The 23860-nt window shown below is 40.4% G+C and overlaps 1 long non-coding RNA gene across 1 annotated transcript in view; it reads right to left on the bottom strand.

Moving 5' to 3' along the window:
* Positions 1-17625, bottom strand: part of LOC139075809 (uncharacterized) — a 72593-nt gene extending 54968 nt beyond the window's left edge. The window contains exons 1-3 of the long non-coding RNA XR_011526668.1: positions 17511-17625; positions 10899-11109; positions 8772-9002 (exon numbers count right to left, since the gene is read on the bottom strand). This is a non-coding gene — a long non-coding RNA (uncharacterized lncRNA). The remainder of the gene's footprint in view (positions 1-8771; positions 9003-10898; positions 11110-17510) is intronic.
* Between the last annotated feature and the right edge of the window lie 6235 nt (positions 17626-23860).

The following is a 23860-nucleotide window of genomic DNA, read 5'->3' as shown; positions in this document are numbered from 1 at the left end:
AATACAGAGGTGAACTGTTGACTTTCATGTCAGGGAAGTCTTCTGAGAGGAGGTAACACCCGTATCAAACTCAAAGAGCAGGTAGGATTTACACAGGCAGAAAAATAATGGCAGTAAGCATTTGAGGACAAAGCAATTACCAAAGCCTCAGAGGCAGGAATGGGTCAATTATGCTTTAGAAAGGGTAACACTGCCTATCCAAAACCAAATTCATGACCCAGAACCTAAATACAAGACATACAGTCCCCAAACTCTCCATATCAAAGGAGGGAGCTGAGGCAGCAATGAATGCTCAAGGATCTGTACATCAGTACTGGATTCAACCACTTTGCCAAAAATTGAATGACTTCCACTGTCAAAATTAAATTTCTAGATTTCTGGCCACAATGGGATATGCTGCTAAGGTATGGAGAAACATCCAGACGAAGCATTCTTTCACTCTATGACTCTCCCAAAAAGTTATCTGTGAAGTTATCCAGGATAGCACTTCTTCCTCAAGCTACTGTGCTCTCATCATGGTGAATAATGAAATCTGGTGGTGAGGGTTCATTCTGGCAGAAGAATAGAGAGTGCATAAGGATTCTTAGAAGTTAGACAACATATTTTTCTTCCTGTCTTGGATTCCATGACCTCATTGCTGACTTGCCATTCCAGCTAGGCATGTCCCATCCTCATTACAAGGTAGGCTACCTTATAGAGCAGCCACCACAACACAATTTACAGAGTCAGAAAACAGATTAGATGGAGAAAGGAAAGCTGAGGAACTCTCAAAGTACAAGGGAGAAAACATCTTATTTCTAATTCTAGACATAATTCTAAAATGTATCTAATTTTTCATTTACCTCATAAGGATTGAAGGGAAGAAAGTCAAGATGAAAATTAAGATGCCACATCTCAGAGATAGTGGTTTTAAAATAATATTCTTGTTTGCATTACAAAAAAAGTGACCTTGGGTATGTGGAGGCGGAGGCAAGAGCAAACATGTACTTTGCTGTTGCAAACAAACCCGCTGCAAAGGACCCATCCTGAGGGAAGACCAAAGAGGACCATGTCCTCAGGCAGACAGGGCTAAAACAAACAAAAGCAAATGAAAAGGTAGCCAGCAATTCAGTGTTATTTGACTAACGGAAATTCTAAAGAAAAAAATACAAACTTCATTCAGAAAGAAGAGTTCATCTGGATGAGTTCTGGCACATGCTCAGTGGTCTCCCGATTGCCAAATGCTGAGCATTAATATGTATGAAGCATTCATATAAGTCATCTCACTTGATGACTTCAACTCGGAGATTCCCTGATCCCTTGACTCCTGCCACCAGCACCTTCGTAGTTCTCCTTCAACATTTCCTATAGGCCATTTCAGTCTCCTTTTCAGGTCTTTCTCCTCCTCCTTCCTGATTGAAGATGTTCCCCCTGAAATTTAGCTCTCTCTTCATTCCTTCTCCATATTAAACTGAATTCCAGGGACAGGAAGGCAGAAGTCTTAGAATTTAATCTCAGGGGCCTCCAATGACTAGCTTGGTAATGTCAGGCAATGCACTTAACCACTCTCAATCTGTTTCCTTACCAATAAAATACAGATAATAACACCTTCTTAGCTTATGTCAGCTGACTATTTTGAAAATCACATGAGATGATACAAGGGAGAGTACTTTGAAGACTGTAAAGACTTGTAAGCTGTTCACTGCTAAGGTAAGATGAGATGATAAAAATGTAGTGAATTCTCTCTCGTCTAGACTGCATCCCCTCCCAGCTCCTTCACTGTTTCTCTTCCCCCTGACCTGGCTCCAAACACAACCCCTGTGCTGTGATCCAAACCCGCCAATCTCTGCCCTCACCTCCCTCCGCCTCCATTTTGCCATTCTGAAAAAACCATTAAAAAAAACTCACAGTTTAGGACATGGATTAGGGGAGCCTTAGGCTGAGCTTGGATAAGCCAGCAGCTGGAGTAACTGTAAACCACAGTGTTGTTTTACCAAGAAACATCTCAACAGTGTATATAACCAGAAGGGCTCTGCAGTCATACTTCCTGGGCTCATCTTCACCAGTATTACTTGCTCTTTGACCTTAGGTAAATTACTTGACCTTTTTATGCCTCAAATTCCTCACCTATAAAACAGGGATGTTAACTGTGGCATCTACCTCATGGGGCTCTTGTGATTTTTACATGAAATAAGATATGTAAATTATCTGAGACATCATAAATATGGAATAAATATTTAGTCTAATTTTGTATAGTTAGAAATGGTAACAAAAACTCAATTATTCAACAAATATTCAAGGATTAATTAGAAATCTATTTGCTCCAGGAACTGGGGATACAAGGAGAACAAAGCAGAGATCTACTCAGATTTATTAGAGTCTAGTGTGGAATATAAACAAGTAAATAAGAAATTACAGCAGTGGAAAGTGCTGTGATACAGAAAAATAAAGGATGCTGTGAATACACACAGGAAGGGCCTCTTGGAAGGATGGAAAATGGGAAAAAGTAACGAAGTGTTATGAGCTGAATTTGGTCACCCCAAAATTGATATATTGAAGTTCTAACCTCCAGTCCCCCTGAAGGTGGCTATACTGGGAGATAAAGTATTCAAAGAGGTAATTAAGTTTAAATGAGGTCACTAGAGTAGGTTTTAATCCAATATAACTGGTGTCTTTATAGGAAGAGAAAATTAGGACACAGACACATAGAAAGGGAAGACCATGTAAAGACACAGGAGAAGATGGTCATCAAAGCAAAGTGTGAGGGCTTCAGAGGAAACCGACCCTGACGACACCTTGCTCTTGGACTTCTAGCCTCCAGAACTATGAGGACATAAATGTCAGCTGTTTAAGCCACCCAGTCTATGAGACTTTGTAATGGCAGCCCTAGAAGACTAATACAGCGGGTATGGCAATGGAACACTTCAGAAAGGCATGACAACACCCCTGAGACAGAAGTAGATGAGACACTATTTGGGTGAGGACAGAAGGCAGGGGGCCATGAGAGAGGGATCAATGCCACTACTGTTCATAATAAGACATTTCATTTGTATATATTCCAAGTTCTCTGGGAGCACTTGACTAACCTCTTTTGTCCTCACAACAGTCTTGAGGTGGTTGGACGCATCTGATTCATAACTTTCACTATTTTACAGAGATAGAACTAAGGCTCAGACAGATACATGTTCAAGGCTGGCACGGGGCTGAACCCTCCTTACCAAACTAGACTAGTGCAAGAGTGAAGATCTTATGGAAGGAATGACAAAGTTCTCTCTTCTTCATATTAATACTGAAATATAGTTTATCTTTATTGATGCCATGGAGTGGGAAAAATTAAATTCCCAGTGTAGTCTTATAACATGCAGAAAAAGCTAAACCATATAAGATAACCAGTTTGGAGGCAGGTAACAAGTGTACAATTTGAAAAAAACAAAAAGAATAGCTGTATATGGGCTTACAGATGAGTTAGACCAGTGGAGAAAAATGGAAACTGGATGTGACAAATGTTTTGGAGGGGTTGTAGGTGGTGGGTGAAATCTGTGTGATCTTTTCAAGGAAGAAAAGAAGTGAATAGTGAATTGGAACTTCTTCCCTAGTCCTCGAACATCTTCAACAGTGATTTAAGCAGTCTGCACCCCACACCCAGCATATCCTCCTTAAATTTAATGAGCCTGAGTTGAGCTCTTTGAGATGAATCTACACTGCAGGAAGGCTTCCAAAAAGTAACAAAGTGAGTTCAGCATGGTGGTTCCACTGTTCTGACACAGTCTAGCGGTGGGACACTGGGTGAGTTAACTAAGTAAGCATTCTTTAAGCATCCCCTCAGTTTCCTCATCTATAAGACGAGGGCTCATTTAATTCGAGTTAAGTGAAAGGATTAGAGGAGAGGTCTAACGCTTAGTAAAACATTGTGCCTGACACAAGGCAGGCACTGGATAAATAACAAGTCTTTGTCTAATATTTTAGGGGGAGAAAGGAGCTACTTCCAACTCAGAGGCTGCGGAATGGTTTAGACGCCATCCATTTCCCTTACCACTCTGAACTTTACACTATTCAAACGCATCAGTAACGGATTAACACTTCCACAGCTATGAGCTCCCCAGAGAAGACACACAAGACAGCTGGTAGCAAACAGCATCACCTTCCTACTTTCTGAGATGTGCAAGCTAAAGTCAAAAGAGCCCAGTAATGTCAGGTAAATATATTTGAGCCTGTCAGTGGAAAGTTCCTAATAAGGTTTCCAGGTGATTCATTTGGTGACAGGAGGCATCTGACTCACCCAGCCTGCCCTTGCACACATCTGCAGATTTGATGGACAACTGGCCTCAGATAACACTTTTTCAGAGCAATCCAAGGCATTCTTTGCAGGGCATAGAAAACACAACAATTACTCCACTGAGAAATGATGAGAAGCAAAAATAACAATTATGTTATTTTCACCAAGACAAAAGCACTAGAAAGAAGAGAACCAGTATTGTCCAGGAAGAGAGACATGCTGTTTTTTAAGCCAAAAAGGGGTAAACCCCAGAACTACTGGATTCCCCTGGGAGTTCACATCAGTGGGCTGCACATGGCCATATAGACATGGGATGCCACATTACAGGGAAATGTCACTAAGCTAAAGGACTGGGCATCTGAAAAATTCTGAGCAAAGCTAGTGGCCACATCTGCTAGACTCCAAAAGCAGAGAATTTGGGAACATGATGTTGCTACATAGAGCCTCCAGGTAGTGAATTGAGGACAGCCTGCCAATCTGTGGAAAGGTTCCCCTTGACATGCCTGGGCAAGTATGATATCTTCCAACCACATCGCCACTCCCACACAGTCTCCTGCATCATTTGAGGTACTCCCTGATACTGATGTGTTATTTGGTTTATGCTGAAATAATGCTTTTAAGATTGCTCAAGTGTTCCGCCTCCCTTCCTAAATTTTAAGTTCTTCAGGGCAGCAGGAAGCCATTCTCCAATTTCTCATGTCCTCCCCTCCTTCTCCAAACACTTGCCCTGGGCCTAGCTTCAGCCCCAGCGTCAGCAAAGGGCCACTGTGCCCAAGGGTCCCACACTACTGCCTGTGGTATGACTGAGAGAATAGATTCCTTGTTTGCTTCAACTTCACAGCACATGGATCTACCAGGAGAAAGTCCTCAGGTATGACATTGGTCAAGACAACTGTCATGCACTGGTTTCGTCATGCTGTTCACTCTCACATGTCAAACTCCTGCTTATTGGATTGATGTTTTAAGTTCATTAAAATGGCAAGCAATTTGCTTTCTAAAATGTGATATGTCTGAGATGATTTGAAAAAATTTGAAACATGGAAAATAGGATGATAGAGTTGGTTTTAATCAGGGCCAGGAGTCAACGATAATAACAATGAATGGATGAACGTATTGATGCTCTCCACATTTCTCTTCTCGCGTCACACTGACTTTACTGAATGAAGAACATTAAAAGACTCTGAATGGGGAGGTGGAGAGATCTTTTGTAAAAATTAGAGTAGATAACAAAATTAAAAACAGGAAAACAAAAGAGAAAAATCAATGAAACTAAAATTTGGTTCTTTGAAAATATCACTAAAATTGATAAACATCTAGTCAGGCTAACCAAGAAAAAAAAGAGAAGACAAAATTTCCAATCAGAAATAAAAGAGCAGTCATCATTACAGAGTCCACGGACATTAAAAGAATAAGAAAGGAATACCGTCTTTAATGCCTATAATTGATAACTTAGATTAAATGGATCAATTCCTTGAAAGACACAAACTGCCAAACTCTCTGATGGATAAATAGATTATATGAATAGCCCTATATTACTAAAGAAATTAAGTCAATAATTAATAACCTTTCTGGAAAAGAAAGTACCAGTTCCAAGCGGTTTCACTGGTAGATTATGCCATGCATTTAAAGGAGGAAATGATACTACTTTTCAACAATCTCTTCCAAAAAAATAGAAGCAGAGGGGAAACTTCTTGACCCATTCTATGAAGCCAGCATTACCCTAAAAACAAAACCAGATAAAGACATTACCAGAAAGGAAAACTACATCAACATAGAAGCAGAAATCCTCAACAAATTATTAGTTAATTGAGTCCAACATTGTATGAAAAGAGCACCACAACCAAATAGGATTTACTCCAGGTGTGCAAGGCTAGTTGAACATTAGAAAATTAGTCAATGTAATCCACCACATTAAAAGATAAAAAAGAAATATCATAGATAATATAAATTGGTACAGAAAAAAGCATTTGACAAAATCTAACACCAATTCATGATTTAAAACTCTCAGCAAACTAGAGTTAGAGGGGAATTTCCTCAATTTGATAAAGAATGTCTATGAAAAACCCACAGTATACTTAATGGTGAGAAACTTAGCCCCTAAAATAGGGAACAAACCAAAGATGACTTCTCTCACCACTCCTATTCAATATCATACTGAAGTCCCAGCTAATGCTATAAGACTAGAAAAGGAAATAAAGTTATGCAGATCAGGCAAAAAATAAATAAATAAAACTCTTTCTTTACAGATGACATGATTATCTATGTAGAAAGTTCCAAAGAATTGAAAAACAAACAAACAACTCTCCTGGAACTAATAAGTGAGTATGGAAAGGTCATAGGATGCAAGGTTAGTATACAAGAGTCAAATGCTGTCCTATATACCAGTAATGAACAACTCAAATTTGAAATTAAAAAATACCATTTACAATAACACCAAAAAACAAAATGCTTAGGTATAAATCTAACAGGATATGTATAAGATCTACATGTGGAAAACTATAAAATTGATGACAGAAATCAAAGAAAATCAATTAACGGAAAGATATTCTGTGTTCATGGATTGGAAACACAAGTCATGTGGCATATTAAGGAAAGGGCTGGGACTTAACCCTCTGTTTTGAGATCTTTAAAACAGAAAAGAACTTTAATTTGAGGGACTGGGTTTTGATGCCTTCTTAACAAGAACAACTTTTAAAAATTAGCCAATTGATTAATTGTCTAATTTGTTTATCTTAGCTTTTAAAAGGCAGTGCATGCTCAGAGCGAAAAGTTCGAACATTATAAAAGCTCATGAAAGGTAAGTTTTTCTCGACCCCAAGAAGCAATTACAGTCATCGATTTCTGGTATGATTCTCCAGAAATGTTCTAATCATACAATCATTCTGAAGGTGAATCAGAGCTTGTAGTTCAAGATGTTGAGGAGAATGTTGACTATTCTGTGAAATCTTCAAAAACCACACGTGTGGAAACTTTTACTTTCCAGTTTTCTTTTAATTTTTCTATAATGAATGCTTACTAATTTTCATAGTTAACTAATTCAAAGTTAACTAATAGACACTAATTTTATAGTTAAAATTTAAAATTTCTGTCCCTACTATTCTCTATTTCTTTGGGGCAAATAATTCGAGAATGGGGTCAGAGTTGGTGAGATTTTTCCTGTTCTGAGTGTACATTGAGTGTGAGTATGTATGTAAAGTATGGAAAGGAGAAAATATCTAGAAGAGATGGAAAGCAGGAAAGAAAAAAAGACTTTCCCCTTCTTGTGTGTCTCTTGATCCTCCAGGACTGCTTAGGAGCCTGCAAAGGGGTGTTCCCAGGTCATGAGATCTTTCCCATGGACACCACTATTCTGGAAACGCATTAGAAGCAGCAGTGAGAACCTTAAGTTGCAGCAGGCCTTTAAAACCAGGGGCTGTGGTCCAGAGATATGAGCCCATGCAATTTTCCAGGATCTGATTGTGGATAGGGGAGCTCTGCATCTTTAAAAAGATCTCAATATCTCCCCATTCAGAGTCCATCTTCCATGTGAGCTTGAGATAATGTATATTCTGTTGTTACTAGATAGAATATTCTATAAATGTCAATTAGATCAAGTGATTGATAGTGCTGTTCAGGTCAATTATAACTTTACCGGTTTTCAGCCTGCCTTGTCTATTAGTTACTGAAAGGGTGGGTATTAAAGTCTCCAAGTATAGTAATTGACTTTTCCGTTCTCCTTCAGTCCTGTGTGTTGGCACTCTTTTGTTAGTTACATATAGTACATTAAGGATTGTTATGTCTTCTTGCAAAATTGACCCCTTTATCATTCTATAATGCACCTCTTTATTCCCAATAATTTTCCTTGCTCTGAAGTCAGCTTTGTCTGAAATTAATATAGTTACTCCAGCTTTCTTTTGATTAGGGTTAGCGTGGTATATCTTTCTCCACCCCTTTACTTTTAACATATCTGAGTCAATGTTTAAAGTGGTTTTCTTGTAGACAAATATAATTGGTTCTCGTTTCTTTATTCACTGTGACAATTTGTCTTTTAATTGACGTATTTAGAACATGTACATTAAAGTGATTATTGATATATTTGGATTAACGTCTATTATATTGATAATTGTTTCTATTCATTGCACTTACTGTTTGTTTCTTTTTTCCACCTTTTTGAAACTTCTCTGGTTTTAATTGAGCATTTTACATGAATCTATTTTCTCACCTTTCTTAACATATTGATTTTTCTTCTTTTTAAGAATTTTTTCAGTGGTTGCCCTGAAGTTTAAAATATACATAATCCAGGCCCACCTTCAAATAACAGCATACTGCTTCATATTTAGTGAAAGTACCTTATAACAGAGTTATAATTCCCAGTTCCTCCTTGCTGTTCCTTATGACATTGCTAATGTTCGTTTTACTTATCCATAAGCCAAATCAGACAATCACGTAATCATACAAATAAATTATTACTATTATTACTTTCCCAGTTATATTTTAGATCAATTTTGAATGACAAATATAAAGAACTTTGTTTTACCTTTGCTCCAGGTAAGCACAGTTCTGTGTGACTTTTCTGTATTCACCTGGTTCTCCTGATTTAGAAGTGATGGTTTGCTCTGTGACATTCTCTGATGGTCCCAGAGAAGCAGTTGATTTTCAGTCTGGTTAGCTTTTTTCTTGTTGTAAAGGCGGGAGTGATGACTTCCAAGCTCTTTACATGCAGAAGCTAAAACTGGAAGTCCCTTGACTTGTGTTTCAATATTCTCATCTGTAAAATGGAAAAGACCCTGCCCTGGAGGCTTCCAAGGCAATGAAATCATACAGGAAGAGGGCTTTCAAGAGCATCATGAGCCAGGACCTTCTCTGATCTATTAGCTTGTCTTTTTTTGTGTGAGGATGATTGGCCTTGAGCTAACATCCAAGCCAATCTTCCTCTACCTTGTATGTGGGAGGCTGCCACAGCATGGCTGGATCAGCAGTGTGTAGGTCCGTGCCCAGGCTCCAAACCCACAAACCCTAGGCTACCAAAGCAGAGTGTGCAAACTTAACCACTACACTGCAGGGCTGGCCCCTTGCCTGTCCTTCATTTTATCAAAGCGGATTACCTTTTCACTTTACACATTCAGAATCTTAAAGACTTATGTCTCTTTGCCCATGAAGATTTCTGAATTAAGCCATAAAAGTACTGGATTATGTATTCTTCTTGGCCTGTATATCCTTAACATTTTACCGACTCTGCATCTTCACAGTGTAAACTCGCCCTAAAATAGACTCAGGCTCATGAGGAATAACAATGGGAGTACTCAGGAATTGGATGAGTTATAGGTTATGGGATTAAAACAGCAAGGCTCAAGGATGGCTGGGGCAATAGGAACAGTATACTCAACCTTGGAATGAGGCAGAGCACGGATGAAGAAGAACATCAAAGCGTATGTAGCCCTCACCTCCCTGGGATAACTCCTATTTCCTTGGGATTCCAACTTAACCTCTGATTGGCTTGCCTGTCTGCTTCCCTTCACTATTCAAAAATTATGAGGACCACTATTCCTAGAATTGTAAAATACCAAGTATACAAGGAGCATGAGAATTCATGTAGTCTGGTCATCCATCCAAGACAAGAATCTTTTCAGGCCCAGTTACATTACTAAGATGGTATCTAGTTTTGCCCTCAGGCAAACCTTATCTTACAATTTCCTAATCTCATTGTACAGGACTTCACATTCTCAGGGAATCATCAGAATCCCCCATTTGAGAATCACCTGAAGGTTTCATTAACCTGAATGATTTGCTCCCCACCAACAAGGAGCTGGATAAACTGCTGTCTGCCTCCTCCTTTGCTTTGGTCCTCTGGCCACTCATCCATGTGACAAGGGCCCACACAGCCAAGCTACCCCAGCTTCGAAATAAATGATGTGAACCTTGGTGCCAAACCTGTGAGTAAAGTTCAAAGATTTATGCTATCTTTTAAAATTCGGCCAATTCCTGTGCACAAGAAAAAATCAATTGTTGGGCCTGCTTTGTTCTTGAAAAAAATCAATCACAGTTCTTGCCAACGATCCCATTACCCTCTGGATGCTGGGGTCCCTCCTTCACATCCCCCGTTGCATGTTGACATCAGCTGTATTGAACTGCATTTCCATAAGGCTTCTGTCTTGGTTTCAGATTGAAGCCACTTTTTATATTCCCTTCTCTTCTTAGCATCCTTAGATCCCTATTACGTTTCCCCAAAATAACTGTAAGTGTGCGAACTAATTAGCTTAGAGAGCACAAGCTCCCTTAATGCCTTCAGAATCCTGCCATCCCACCCTGATTTCTCTATGCTCTGAGCTGCAAAATAGCCCCTCACTTGGTTTTGGTTTAATTATTCTTCAAGGTCATCACTGTGCCACTCCTGTCCATGTTCCTTTTCTTCTTTGCTTCTGTTTTTAAGAGGATTTTTAAATAGGTTCGGCAGCTCAGCCGTTTTTGAGTCATTACTGGCTTCAATCCCCTTTCACACGTATTACTTGGCCTATTTTTCCTCTAGCCTCCCCTCTCTCTCTCTGCTATGTGTACGAGTGTTTGATTCTAACTGCTTTGCCAGGTGGGAACTGTTCCGTGTTTTGGTTTGAACTAATGTTGCATGGCCTTGATTTGGGAATTGCCCTCCCCTTCCCCTACTTACAGCACAAACAGGCCTTTTCCTTCAGCTTCCAATTGCTGCTCCAGGAAGCTGGGCTGAATGTTTCCTTGATCTTCAGGATGCTCACTGGGCACGCAGAGGCCCAAGAAGACAGCTTCCCCTCCTGCGGGTGTTCAACAGCACCCCGGCCTTCCAGATTTCCAATCCACCTCCTGATTCATTTCTCTGTCCAACTTTGACAGAAACCAGAATCCTGAGGTGAGAAGAATAAAACAAATGCAATGATTATAATAATAACGCCGCCTCTCACTGGAGAGCACTGAAGGCTTTTCAAGCACTTTCCTATAAATTATCCAATCCAGAAGAAACATTGTACAACAGACTTTTTTTTTTTTTGCTTTCTTCATTTTATTATTCTAATTATTTTCTATTTTATTCCAACCTCCTATTGTGATGTGTCTCTTTCCCACTCACTTTGCGTTATCAAGCATCACCTTTAAGAACTATGGAAGGCACTTCAGAGATGGATCTAGACTAAGGGATTTTAAACTTTCCAAAGTAGCAGAACACAAAGCTTACACTGAAGCCAGAGCTCCCATCCTATAACGAATATGGAGGGATAATCAGAAAACTGAGGATTAAAATCTCACAACTGATCACACCCAACAGAAACAGGGAAATGCTACTACTTGGAGGCATACAGAAGACCCATCCCTCAGTAATCCCAACAGCAGGCTCTGGGTAGCACCTCACTCCAGACATCCTGGCTAATGGACATGGGCTCTTAATTGGAGCTTTGTTGGGTTTTTAGGCGGGACTGAGTCTGCAGGGCAGGGCCTCAGTGGGCAGAGCGTCTGGGCAAGCAAGCAGAGTAGAATGCCAGGTAGATAGGGAGCAAAAAGAGATACCCAACAACAAAGCAAGGTAGAAGACTCAAAGGCCAGGAAAACCAGAGGTCTTCAGAAGTCCACGGTTACGGCCTGAATTAGCTTTAGGGCCTTTAAAGAGCTGATGAAGTTAAAATGAGGAGGCCACCAGGGTGGCCTCTAATCCAATCTGACTGATGTTCCTGTAGGAAGGGGGAATTTGGACACACACAGAGACATCAGGGATGCACACGCACAGAGGAAAGACCGGCTGAGGACGCAGTGAGAAGGTGGCAGTCTGCAAGCCCAGGAGAGACGTCTACCTCAGAAGAAACCAAACCTGCCAACACCTTGATCTTGGAATTCTAGCCTGAAAAAATAAATTTCTGTTGTTGAAGCCACCCAGTCTGTGTATTTTGTTCTGGCAACCAAAGCAATAATTAATCAGTTAATAATTAATTAATCCCACAAGATAAATTAAGCAGAAGATTCTCAAGTCATCCTTTCTGGGTTCAAATCTCATCTGACCACTTACTAGCTATCTGACCTTGAGCAAGTTATGTAACCAGTCTGTGCCTCAATTTTTTCATCTGTTTAATGGAGAGGATAATGGCACTTACCTCACAAAGTTGTCATATGGATTAAATAAGTTAATCCTTGTAAAGCACTTGGAAAACTCTCTGGCACATGATAACATGGTATATAAGGGTTAGTTGCTATCTTTATTATTACTGTTGCTATTATTATTATTATTAATTACTATGATCATCATCATCATCTATTGTGCCAGGATTTTTCATGGGTTTCTGGAAAGGTGGAAGAAAATTGATGAAACTATGACAAACATGTAAATAGAAATGGATTTTTGAGGCAGAAAGTTTGTGACCTAAAGCTTCTACCAGGCAAATATCAATAGCTAATTCTGGGAAATGAAGATAGTCCCGGAAGATGGAGTATTTCTCTCCACTTTAATTCACACCCATTGTCTGAAGTATAGGCTTCCCAGAGTTCAAAAGCATTTCAGCAATAAACATTAAGCACCAACATCTTTAGTAATCTGAAGAAAAAGAACAATAAAGATAAATATCCTCAGGGTTTACGTACTATGGGGCAGACTTTATGCCACCACGGTCCAAAAACAGGAGAAAGAAAAATTCTGGAGTCACATGAATTTTTGATGTTGCATTTCTACATGCTCTTATTTTTATCTCATTGAAGATGAGAAAATATGAATGCTCCCTTCCCTTGAAGAGAAGACCCCCCCTGTGTCAGAGACAAAGTAGACAAGAGAGAGAGTTCAAATTGTTGGATAGGGTTAGCGTGAATCCTTTTTTGTTTTTAAGCAATAAGATCCATATTTTTAGATGAACAGATTATTTGTCTAAAAGTAAGCACAGGCTCTGTGATGTGGTAATAACCTGGAGAACTAAATATTTGGCCCTTCAAGTTCCCCAGTCTCATTTCAGGCAGCCTAGGAGACTGAAGCCACAATCCCGGAAATGTCATATTTATCGACAGTGATAAATTTCTCAGAGTCTGAAGGACTCATCTGCACTTACTTTAACAGCAAAGACTCAGAAAATGGGCAATTGCTTCCCCAACACAAAAAAGCATCCTAGAGCTGAGCAATTGATTGGAAAAAATGAGACTAGCCTACGAAAGATGAGAACTCTGGGAGATCATTCACGTTCAGAGAAAGAACCCAAGCGTGTCTAAGAAAGGCAAGCTGACTAGTACAACGACAGGAACGGAGTCGAGTCTGCATATTACCAATGCAGGGAGTATGGCCCACGGCGAGATTATTAGTTTTTTCCATCACTTAGAAGGCAGGGATCAAATTGCTTATCTCAGAATTCTACTGGTCTACAAATCCATCCCAGAATCTCTGGTTTTAGTTTTGTTTTTCTAAGGCTCAAGAAAGACCACTGTTAGTTTACAAAAGAGATTATTTCAAACTGTTTTATTCTGATCCCCTGGGAAATCAGATTTACGAAAATATTTCAATTAGATTTGTACCTTTGTGACCCTTCAGCCCTAACAACAAAGTCCAGGAGCTATGAGTTATGTGTCTGCCAAACAAGGTAAGGAAGGCTTTTAATAAGACCGAGAAGGACTGAGTGCCTGGGAAGGCAGGTGGGGAAGGGAAGGCATATGTTGTTCAGTGGTTTAGAGTTTTTGAGGATGTTTGCCTTCCACAGCAGTAAACCACCGTGTGAGTGGCTCCACTCTACATCCTGTTTGATAGACCAGTTGATCTATCACCTACTTCAACTCTACACAAACTTGGCTGGGCCACGTAGCTAACTCAAGCTCTGCAAATGCTGAGGCCTGTTGGCATTACTTTTTTCCCCTTGTTTATTATTATGTGTTGACATCCAGACAGATTCTCAGGCAGGTCCTATAGACTTCAGGTTTTCACAATATTACAATTTCAGCAGGCTGAATGTTAAAAAATGGAAATTGGACAGACTGTTATCAACTTTAATCGACCATTAGAGCATCGGAGCCTGAAGGCACAGTATTTAACGGTTGGAATGGGGTGGTCAAGTAAAATGCTGTCTCTTTCATTTGGAATCTGGGAATAAAGCCAACCCAGATAAAAAGGGAAAAAAGCCATTACTCTGACAGCTGTGGCAGAGCACAAGGATCAGTGTTGCAAAGGAGGCCAAGATGCAAATATTGCAATACACTTGGGTAAGGTTTGTCTACGAATTCTGGTTTGCAGATTTTGTACATAATGGAGATAAATAAGCCAAGGAATGAGATACTGACCTACCAGAATGAAGGCTATTATCTAATATCAAAAATGGATACAGTGACATCATATTATATTGCCAGACTTGGCCTCAATATGTCATCACCTTTCTGTGCAGCCATGGCTGTCTTCTTGGAGAAGCAAACAATTTGCTGCCTTGGTTAGGCTTCTCTGCCTCAGCCCCTGGACATAGTACACTGAATGCTTTAGAGAATGATTCTGGAATTAAGGTTTTTAATTACACCTGACATTAGTGAGCTTTCACCTGTTGGCAGCCATCTTATTAAAACCACCCATGGGAGGAAGTTGTTTTACTGGAAGTTAAGGCTCCTTTCTCCTTGATGCCTCTGTTGGCCATGCCAGATTCCTTCCCAACACCATTTACTCTGCTAATGTGGTTTTGCACATTATGAACTTTCAGAATGTTAAACTGAGCACCGTTTTCTTTTAAACAAAATATATTGTTTATGTAAAGAGTCTAATGGCCCATAGCAATCCAATTTACATGTAAAGTACAAGATTTCATATTGAATCAGTTTTATTACTTCACATATGAAAGATATTGAGCAGTGGTAGGTATATTGTATTTGTATCAGAAAAATACAAGGGCAGATTTATTGGGGTTGTGCTTAATAATATTAGAATCGATTATCCCAATGAGAGGCGAGACATCTGTTCATTGTGGAAAGAAGCATCATTTCCACCACCCCACTGTTGCCCAATGAACCCTTTCCCCTCTTTACTCAATGAAAATAACCATACTTAAAGGGTTAATAAGGGCTCCCAAAGTGACAACGTTAACTCTCTACCAGCAGCAAGGGAATGTTGTTAATACCATTTACAATTTATTAAGCACATTGGTTTTGCTGGGCATTGTATCAAACTCGTAAAACATAAGATATTTGATCACTGGTTGCTTTTGTATGCTAATTATGTTGATTGGCTTGACCTCTCAAAAACTGGATTTAGTCTTTCCCATATTTTCTACGTTGGGGAAACCCCAAACCTAGTTTTCTTTAGATTTTAGCTTTTCCCTCTGTGAACTCCAATCACTAGATGATTTCTTTGCCGAGTAATCTGTACTCACATCAACTATAAATTATTTGAAATACTTGAGGAGAGAGCTAATCCTTTATTTTTATTAATCTGGAAGGTCATTCTTTAAGCACTGCCGTTGAGAGAGAAGAGCTAACCCTTTGAAATGTTCCTAACAAACAGATTCTCTTGGTACCCTCTCTCCTTTTCTCACAATAAATTTTCATTCAATATAACTGAAAGCCTCAATTAATATTACTTAAGTCAAATGGGGATAAAGCATATTCTTCAGTTGACAAAAACTATAACTAGCAGCCAACTCTATAAGGGGCACACAATGTTTTGAAATGGAACTGATGCAGCAGTAAATTTGCTTATAATATCCTGCTGGAAATTTTGTTACATTTTTGGATAGAAGACTTTGCGTTACGAATTTTCACTTCTAAACATGTTTGGGTTTTTTTTTTTTTCATCTTTTCAAGGATGGAAAGAGCTTTCTTTTCCACTCTAATTTCCTTCTTGGAGTAAAGGATGGTCCCTGGCTGTCCGTGCCTGAATTCATGAGATTGTGTTTTTGGGTTCAGTTAGAATGTACACATTTTCCATGGCCTTCTAGCCTCTAGGCGTGCAGGCAAATTTCAAACACAACATGTCAAGTAAACAAAACTAAATTGAACAGCTAAAGCTTTCTTTCAAGGAAAGAAACAGATTAGTGAAGCCCAAACCATAGGGTGATTCTTGCCTATGCCCCAAAGATCACTCCACCATATTCCCTCTAGAGAGAACATGTACATGTTATGTGAGCGCGTATGTGTGAGTCCAAACATAGGTTGCACTCCATGTGCCCCACACAAGATGGCCGGTGGTGTGAATTAATTATAAAATCATTACACTTGTAGATGTCAATTGCACTAGTCCTGTCTCCTTTCAGCAGAAAAAGAATGCTTAGCCAAAATACTGAATTTACATTTAAAAATGGTTCCCCACAACAAATCTTCCCCACTGAATATTCCCAAGTCTCGGCCCAGCTGCTAAACCTAACTTCTGCCAGCATGAAGGCTCGCCAGGCACTGAGGGAGCTCAGGGAGGTGAACCTCTGCCTAGACAGGAAGTGAGCCACCCACATGGGTCATAGAAGCCCGACAACTAGTCTCCAAGGGTCATCAATATGCACCCATCAAATCAAGGAGCCCTCAGGTGTTCCTTTCCCTTCAGATTTCAGAGACTAGGATTCAAATCAGAGAAAAGCACACATTTAATCAGATAATAAACTTACTTTTAAGGAGCTTGCCTCTTGCTTTGACAAGGAACTTCTATTTTTAATGTGCTGGGATTTCTATTCTTAAGGTGTTAGCTCCACCCTCTTTCATTGATCACTCTCTCTCACTAGGCAAGCGTCCATGGCATCTCACTCGTCAGGAAACTAAAACAACTGTCTTAGTCAGTTCGGCCTTCTATAACAAAATACCACAGACTGGGAGCCTTATAAACAGCAGAAATTAGTTTCTTACAGTTCTGGAGCTTGAAAGCCCAGGATCATGGTGCCAGCATGGTTGCGTGAGGGCCCTCTTCTGGATTGCAGACTTCTTATGTCCTCACATGGTGGAAAGGGCTAAAAAGCTCTGTGGGTTCTCTTTTATAAGAGCACTAATCCCATTCTTGAGGACTCCACCCTCATGACCTAATCAGCTCCCAAAGGCCCCACCTACGAAGACCATCACCTTTGGGGGTTAAGATTTCAACATGAATTCGGGGGGAATATAAACATTCAGATCACAACAACAGTGACAGTATTGCTGTTCCTTGGTCATTCCAGTTCCATTCATGGGCCACTGCTAATGCCCAAGCCAATGAGCTAGATTTTGCAGGAAAGGTCAAGATGTAGGAAATATGTTCTGCTGCCCAAGGAATTCATAGACTCTTTGGAGAGTGTCCATTCGGTTTCTGTAACAAAAATACCCTCAACTGGATGGCTGATAAACCACATTTATTGCTCACAGTTTTGGAGGCTGGGAAGTCCAAGATCATGGCACAAGAACATTTGTTGTCTGGTGAGACCCACTTTCTGATGCATAGATGGTGCCATCTTGCTGTGCCATCACACAGTGGGAGGGAAAAGCTAGCTCTCTGGGGTCTCTTTTATAAGGGCACTAATCCCAATGATGGGGGCTCTGCTTTTGTGACCTAATTGCTTCCCAAAGGCTGCACCTATTAATACCATTACCTTGGGGGTTAGGATTTCAACATATGAATTTGGGGGGGATATAGCCATTCAGACCATAGTGAGGAGATAAGATTCATATATGATATAATTATTAAATAATACCAGGAGATTAATGATTAAAACATCAAAAAGTGAGGCCATTGAGGTTAAGGGAAACAAATATTCCATTATATCCACTCCACTCCATTACCAAGGCAGAAAAGTAGATTAACATATTCTTGAAATATGTCCAATGGTAAATGAAATAATGAGTTCTCCTTTCCTTGCCTATAAGCAGAAAAGTCAAGTAATCATATCACATTGCTACCTTGTCATTCCATTTACTTAATGAAGCAAAAGAAAAGCCTCAATAATGCGACCATTTTTGTATGAGTCTAAATGTCTTTGGTTTCCACCTTACTTCCTTTCCTAATACAGAATGCATTTTCCCAAAGAGACAATGTAATACATGTGGCAATTAGTACCCCTTCTATTTCAGCCCTTTAGATGCACCTGGCAAGCCCATGTCAGCTGTTAGGAGAAACCCTAAAACAAAACTATCCTTCCAGCATATCTCCGAGCCCTCTCTGGCCTGCTGTTTCCAGTTGTCCCTATACACTAGTGACCTAGTTCTCAAGCCTCTTCCACTCTCTTTGATGCCAACCTTGGCTGTCAAACTCTACCAAGTTCCTTGGATCAGCCTTATCACCCCTTCGGAACATGACTTCCTGTATCTGCCTATGTGTTTCACATGTGGAAAGACCCTCCATCCCCTCACTCCATCCACACCTTACCAGAACACAGCTCTTCAAGACCCAAGGGGATGGTTGGTGTCCAAAGGTCATTATGAGAGCCAAAGGGATGAATGTAAAAGACACTGTACTGGAAGGAACCAGGGTTCCCTCTGACTAGAGAACAATTTTTGAGCATTATTGCAAAATATCTGTTTATTTACATATACTCTCCACTGATGGGTGAGTTCTTCAAAGTATTGGACGAGGACTTCCTTATCTCTTCATTCTAGCACACTATGTAGAAAAATAACACAAATTGTTGCTTAATTAATTAATTAATCAATGCTCCAAGGTTAACTAACTCCCCCAAAGTTCTGTTTATTCAGTGGTCTCAGCAACAGTTTAGATGGAAAGCCATCTAATTGAATTAATTCACTCTAAGGCATAAATTATTAAAAATACATCAGTCTGAAGTAGGACTTCCCAATGGTATTTTTTTTAACCTCCCCAGGAGATTTTCATCAGCAGCCTGACTTAAGAACTGCTGGCATAACATGTCTTCTGAGCTCTGGCCCCTGCTCCTCATTCCTGCTATTTCTCCCATCATCCACTCCACGCATGTACCTTTCCAGCTGTACTGAAATAGATGTCCTTTTTCGTGCACAACATGCTTTCCTACACCCCCAGACCTCTTTCATCACATTTGGAGAAACCTGAAGTTAGGGATGTTGTTACTATTTCCCCCGAGGTCTTCTGGCCACTATTTGCCTTTTATAGTCTGAATGTTTGTGTCCTCCCAAAATTTGTATGTTGAAATGCTAACCCCCAAAGATGATGGTAATAGGAGACGGAAACTTTGGGAGGTTTTTAAATAATGTGAGTGGAGTGTTCATGAATGGGATTAGTGCCTTATAAAAGAGGCTCCAGAGAAATCCCTAGCCCCTTCCACCAAGTGAGGGCATAGCAAGATGGTGCTGGCTATGAACCGGAAAGAGGGACCTCACCAAATGGGACCACCTTGGTACCTGGATCTTGGACTTCCCAGTCTGGAGAACTGTGGGAAACAAATTTCTGTTGCTTATAAGCTACCCAATCTGTGGTATTTTGTTGCAGCAGCCAAAAAAGACTTAAGATATTGCCTCCTGAATCGGATTATCTTTTTTCTGGAAATGGATATCAAAAACTATGTTTCACTTTGAACAAGAGTTAAATCACCAGAAAAAGGAAACCAAATCAAAAGCTACCCTGGAAATTATGGGAAATTTTATGAATCAAAATGAGAAGAAAATACAGAAGTTAAGTTCTGGAAGATTCACCTGCAGCCGCTCATCTCAGTGGTGGACAGATTGTGTTGGTGTTGGTGTTGCTTTTCTTCATCTTCAGAGTAAAATCCATTGTCTAACTATAGAAAAAGATTTATTGCAGTTGCCAGAGCTATGAAAGGGGGTCATAATTCCTGGCACCTCTCCCCGTTCTGTCCTCATCCTCTGGCATAAAATATCCAGACAATTTGATTATGACTTAGTAGGTACTGATGGGATATCTTAGGGTTTCATTATGATGGATTCCAACCTGACCCATCCTGCCGGACTTCTGTAATAAAAGAAGGTCTCAGAGACCAAACAGAGTGAGTTCAGGGAAGTTTTTAAGTACATAAAAATGGATGTTTCTCATGAAGTCAACATAATTGTATTCTCTGATGATGGATCTGCCATACTCATGACTCAATTCGAAATATTTAGGGCTTGTTCTTTTAAGATGATCCCAAAACACTCCCTCAGCCTGTCTTCCACAAACATGCCTTTTCTGAGCAATTTAGATGTAGCCAGGGAAAAAAGAGGTAGCGGGATTCATCAGGATTAATTAATACACAAGAGGAAAGAGATGTATGTGATTAAACTTACTTCTCAGGTTCATCATAAATATTTTATTCATTTATGTGACTCTGAATTCTGTCTTTGTCATTTAAGAAATAGCCCTAGTTGTGAGACTTGAAGCCTGATATGAGTCAAAACAGGGTGCAAGCATTCTTATAGCCAAGTCCACAGTTGGAGAAACTCGAGGAGAGAGTAGTAGGATTTCATTAGAAGAGACAACACTGCCGGGGAGATAGGAAGGGGCACACCATCACTTCATGCCCTGGGCAGACTGATTCTCTATAGACGACATACTTTGAGAAATACAGGAGAAAGTCTTGGTGGATGAAGGACAGCTTTCAGAGAAGCAGATGGATGAGCTGGGCTGGCATCCCCACACGCTCCTTACATGGGCCCTCCACTAGCCTCTGGAGATGCCCTGAGCTTTTCCCCTCCAGCACTTTCTCTATTGTCTTCCACACGTCATCCCCTAGCCCTCCGCCATGTAAGGCCTTGCCTTCACCCTTCTGTCTGCCTGGCTTCTCCCACCCATCCCTGGAAATCAAGCTCCAGTTCATTTCCACCATGAGGTCTACCATGATAATACTTTTCAGCATTATCCACATCAATTGTAACCAGAAAGTTTTATCCCAGAGTGGGGATGATTTCAAGGAGTAAATTTCACCCACCCAAAGTAATTAAAAAAGAATTTCGTTTTCTACTCACATCTCTCAAAGGGCATGAAAAGGTCTCTAAAAGCATAGTTTACAGTAATATTTATTAAAACTCTCTTTCATCAATTTCCTTCCCACTCCAAAGCTACTGCAGCAGCATGCTCTTCACCCCCTCCCCAGAAAGCTGCCCTCCCTCCCCCAGCCCATGAGGCTTTCTTTCTTGCTTCACCGCCAGGAGGACATGGAGGTAACAACCACATGATTCTCTTGGAGTTCTGGGGGCAAGGCTAATGTCTTTGAACAGGCAGACCTCATCAATTTGTATCCCATCTACTCATCATATGTACTCGTATTTTAGACATTTTTTCCAGTGTATTGATCCTGTCTTCCCAAATAAACTGTGGATTCTTTAAGGAATGAACTATGTTTTATTCACTTCTGTATTTTAGTGCAGTGTAGGTTCTCAGTAGTAGTTTGCAGAATGAATGAAAGAATTAAATTATATAAAAGTCAAAGATTACATTTTGTATTTTATTAATTCCTTCTGTAAATATCACACATTACGCACTCAGTTACTATTTGCCGATGATAATAAAATCAGAAGGCAAACCAATCTGAAGGGTTGGAGGGAAGGGAGAAGTTAATTTTATAAAGACTGGAGGAGGCAAAGATCTTGGCCCCTGTTCACGGAATGGTTACCAGTACCATCTGCCTATGCTACCCTCCTTCCTTCTCTGTGCTTCCCTTTGGTCCAAGCCAAGAGTCCTGATGTTAAGTCATAAACTTTACAACAGGGCACCTAGCTTCCAGGAGCATTTTCACTTGAAGAGGTAGCACTGTGAGATCAAAGATCCAAAATAATGTCTCTCAGCTGATGAAATTCTAAACATGAGGAGTATCGTTGACTTTCAAAAATACATCACAACGAGGGTCTCACAGATTGTTTATTCCACCCTAAGACACAGTAAAAAAATTCCCTCCCAAAATGTCTCCAACATGTGCTGATGAGCACTCCCTACCCACAAACATCTCAGAACTCTGCCGTGCATCTCCACAAGAAAGGATTCCCTTGAGTTAAGCCAAATTGTTAATCAAGAAGTTTCTATCGACCAGTCGTAGTGCTGTTCTCTGGAACACACAGAAGTCTAAGCACTTCTTCACATGATCTATTCGGATATTTGAAAACAACTCTTGATCGCCCTGTGACTCCTCTCTCCTTGGCTAAAAGTTTCCATCAATTCTCCTCATATAATATTCTGAGTCATCTCATTGTTGAGACCTATGAAGAATCGAAGGTTTTCCCTGCTTGCCAGCTAACAAGCTAGCCTACCACAGATTCATAGATGCTAGTCAAAGACCCAAGACTTTCAGGTCAGAGACAAAGAACTTTATTCGTCATGGTGTGGCAGGAAGCACTGTCTTTATCATCCTGGTCAGGAAACAGATCTGCCCTCTGCCTTGGAGTGATGTCATATCTCTATCTTACAAAGCTGTTTGCTGCAGCTGTAAACACCCTTGAAAAGATAGTCCACAAAAAGGTGTCAATGCCTGTTGTTCAGAAGATGGGCAGAAATGCAAGAGACGTGGAGAATTGTATTCCACATCCTCTTGATTTCCTTGACTCTTCCCCATGCACTCAAGTTGGACAATGCACTCTATAACTGCAGTACCCAGAATTGAGTGCAATTCTCCAGATGCGGCTCCACCAGTACAGACTACAATAGGACAGTCACCCTTGTAAGGTCTGACCACGTACCTTTACTACTGCAGCCAAAGATCGCATTGTTGATCTGGAGACTCCATGACTCCCACAAGGTCTGGAAATCTGTCATCAGAGATATATTACTTTGGATCTGTGGACTCACAGTTTCTTTATCAAGGGAAGATAATGTAGGAAGAAAAGCACCATGTCAGGAATTCCATGACCTCAGCATCACCGTATTAGCTTAGGTGGAGGGGGCTCCAGAGGAAGACCAGGGGCAAAGGCTAAGTCCAAGCCTGCAGTCTCTCACACAGAAAGAGCTTTCAGTCAACCAAACACCTAGGGCTTCTTCACCCAAACAGCTATCAGTTATTCAGCTTCTTGTCCTTCTCCCAGGGACTTGCACAATTTATTATATGAATCTTAAAAAAAAATTGCTTTATTTTGCTTTTACCTTTGCTAAAATTCATCTTATCAAATGTGACTTGTCCTTTCAGTTTGTTTCAACCCATCTTGTCCCTGAGTTTGTCATAAATCATGATCCCTACTCTCCAAAGACGTGATCAACATTGCTCCTCAGTTACCTTTTAATTTTTAGTTATTGATAATGTCATGAAAGAAACTTGCCTCAACCATAAGGAACTGAAGGTTGTCATTTGAGCAATACCTACATATATACAAATGTATATATACGTGTGTCACACGTGGGAATGTGCCCAGCCCTCCCACACAAAGAAGAGGCAAATGGTACGCACTTCTTCTGGCTCACACCCACATCACACCTTGATACAACACCAACATGAGCCCAAAGCACACGGTAGGCAGAAAGTAGTCTGTACTAGGTGCTACCTAGTTAGAGCCAGGAAGAGAGGGGCATAGGCATATGGTGGGGCAGGAGAAGGGGCAGCTTCTCGAGGTATGGCTTGAATATCCTGGACCAGACATTGCTCTCATAAAGCCTAGTGGATAGAAAGTTCTCAGAGGGAGAGCAGGGCCGATTTGTTGAGCTCATATTACAGGCCAGCACCTTCAGATGAATTTGCTCTTATTGTCACCAAAACACTGTGGCATAGGTCTTATTCTCTTCATTTCGTATATAGGAAAACTAAGGCCCAGAGAAGTTATGCAAGGTGTCCACATCACAAGGTTAGTAAATGCCCAAGCCAGAACCCATTCCCA

The sequence above is a fragment of the Equus przewalskii genome, chromosome 14 (genome assembly GCF_037783145.1).
Source record: "Equus przewalskii isolate Varuska chromosome 14, EquPr2, whole genome shotgun sequence".
Classification (NCBI taxonomy): Eukaryota; Metazoa; Chordata; class Mammalia; order Perissodactyla; family Equidae; genus Equus; species Equus przewalskii.
This window is presented reverse-complemented; position numbering and strand designations above follow the sequence as displayed.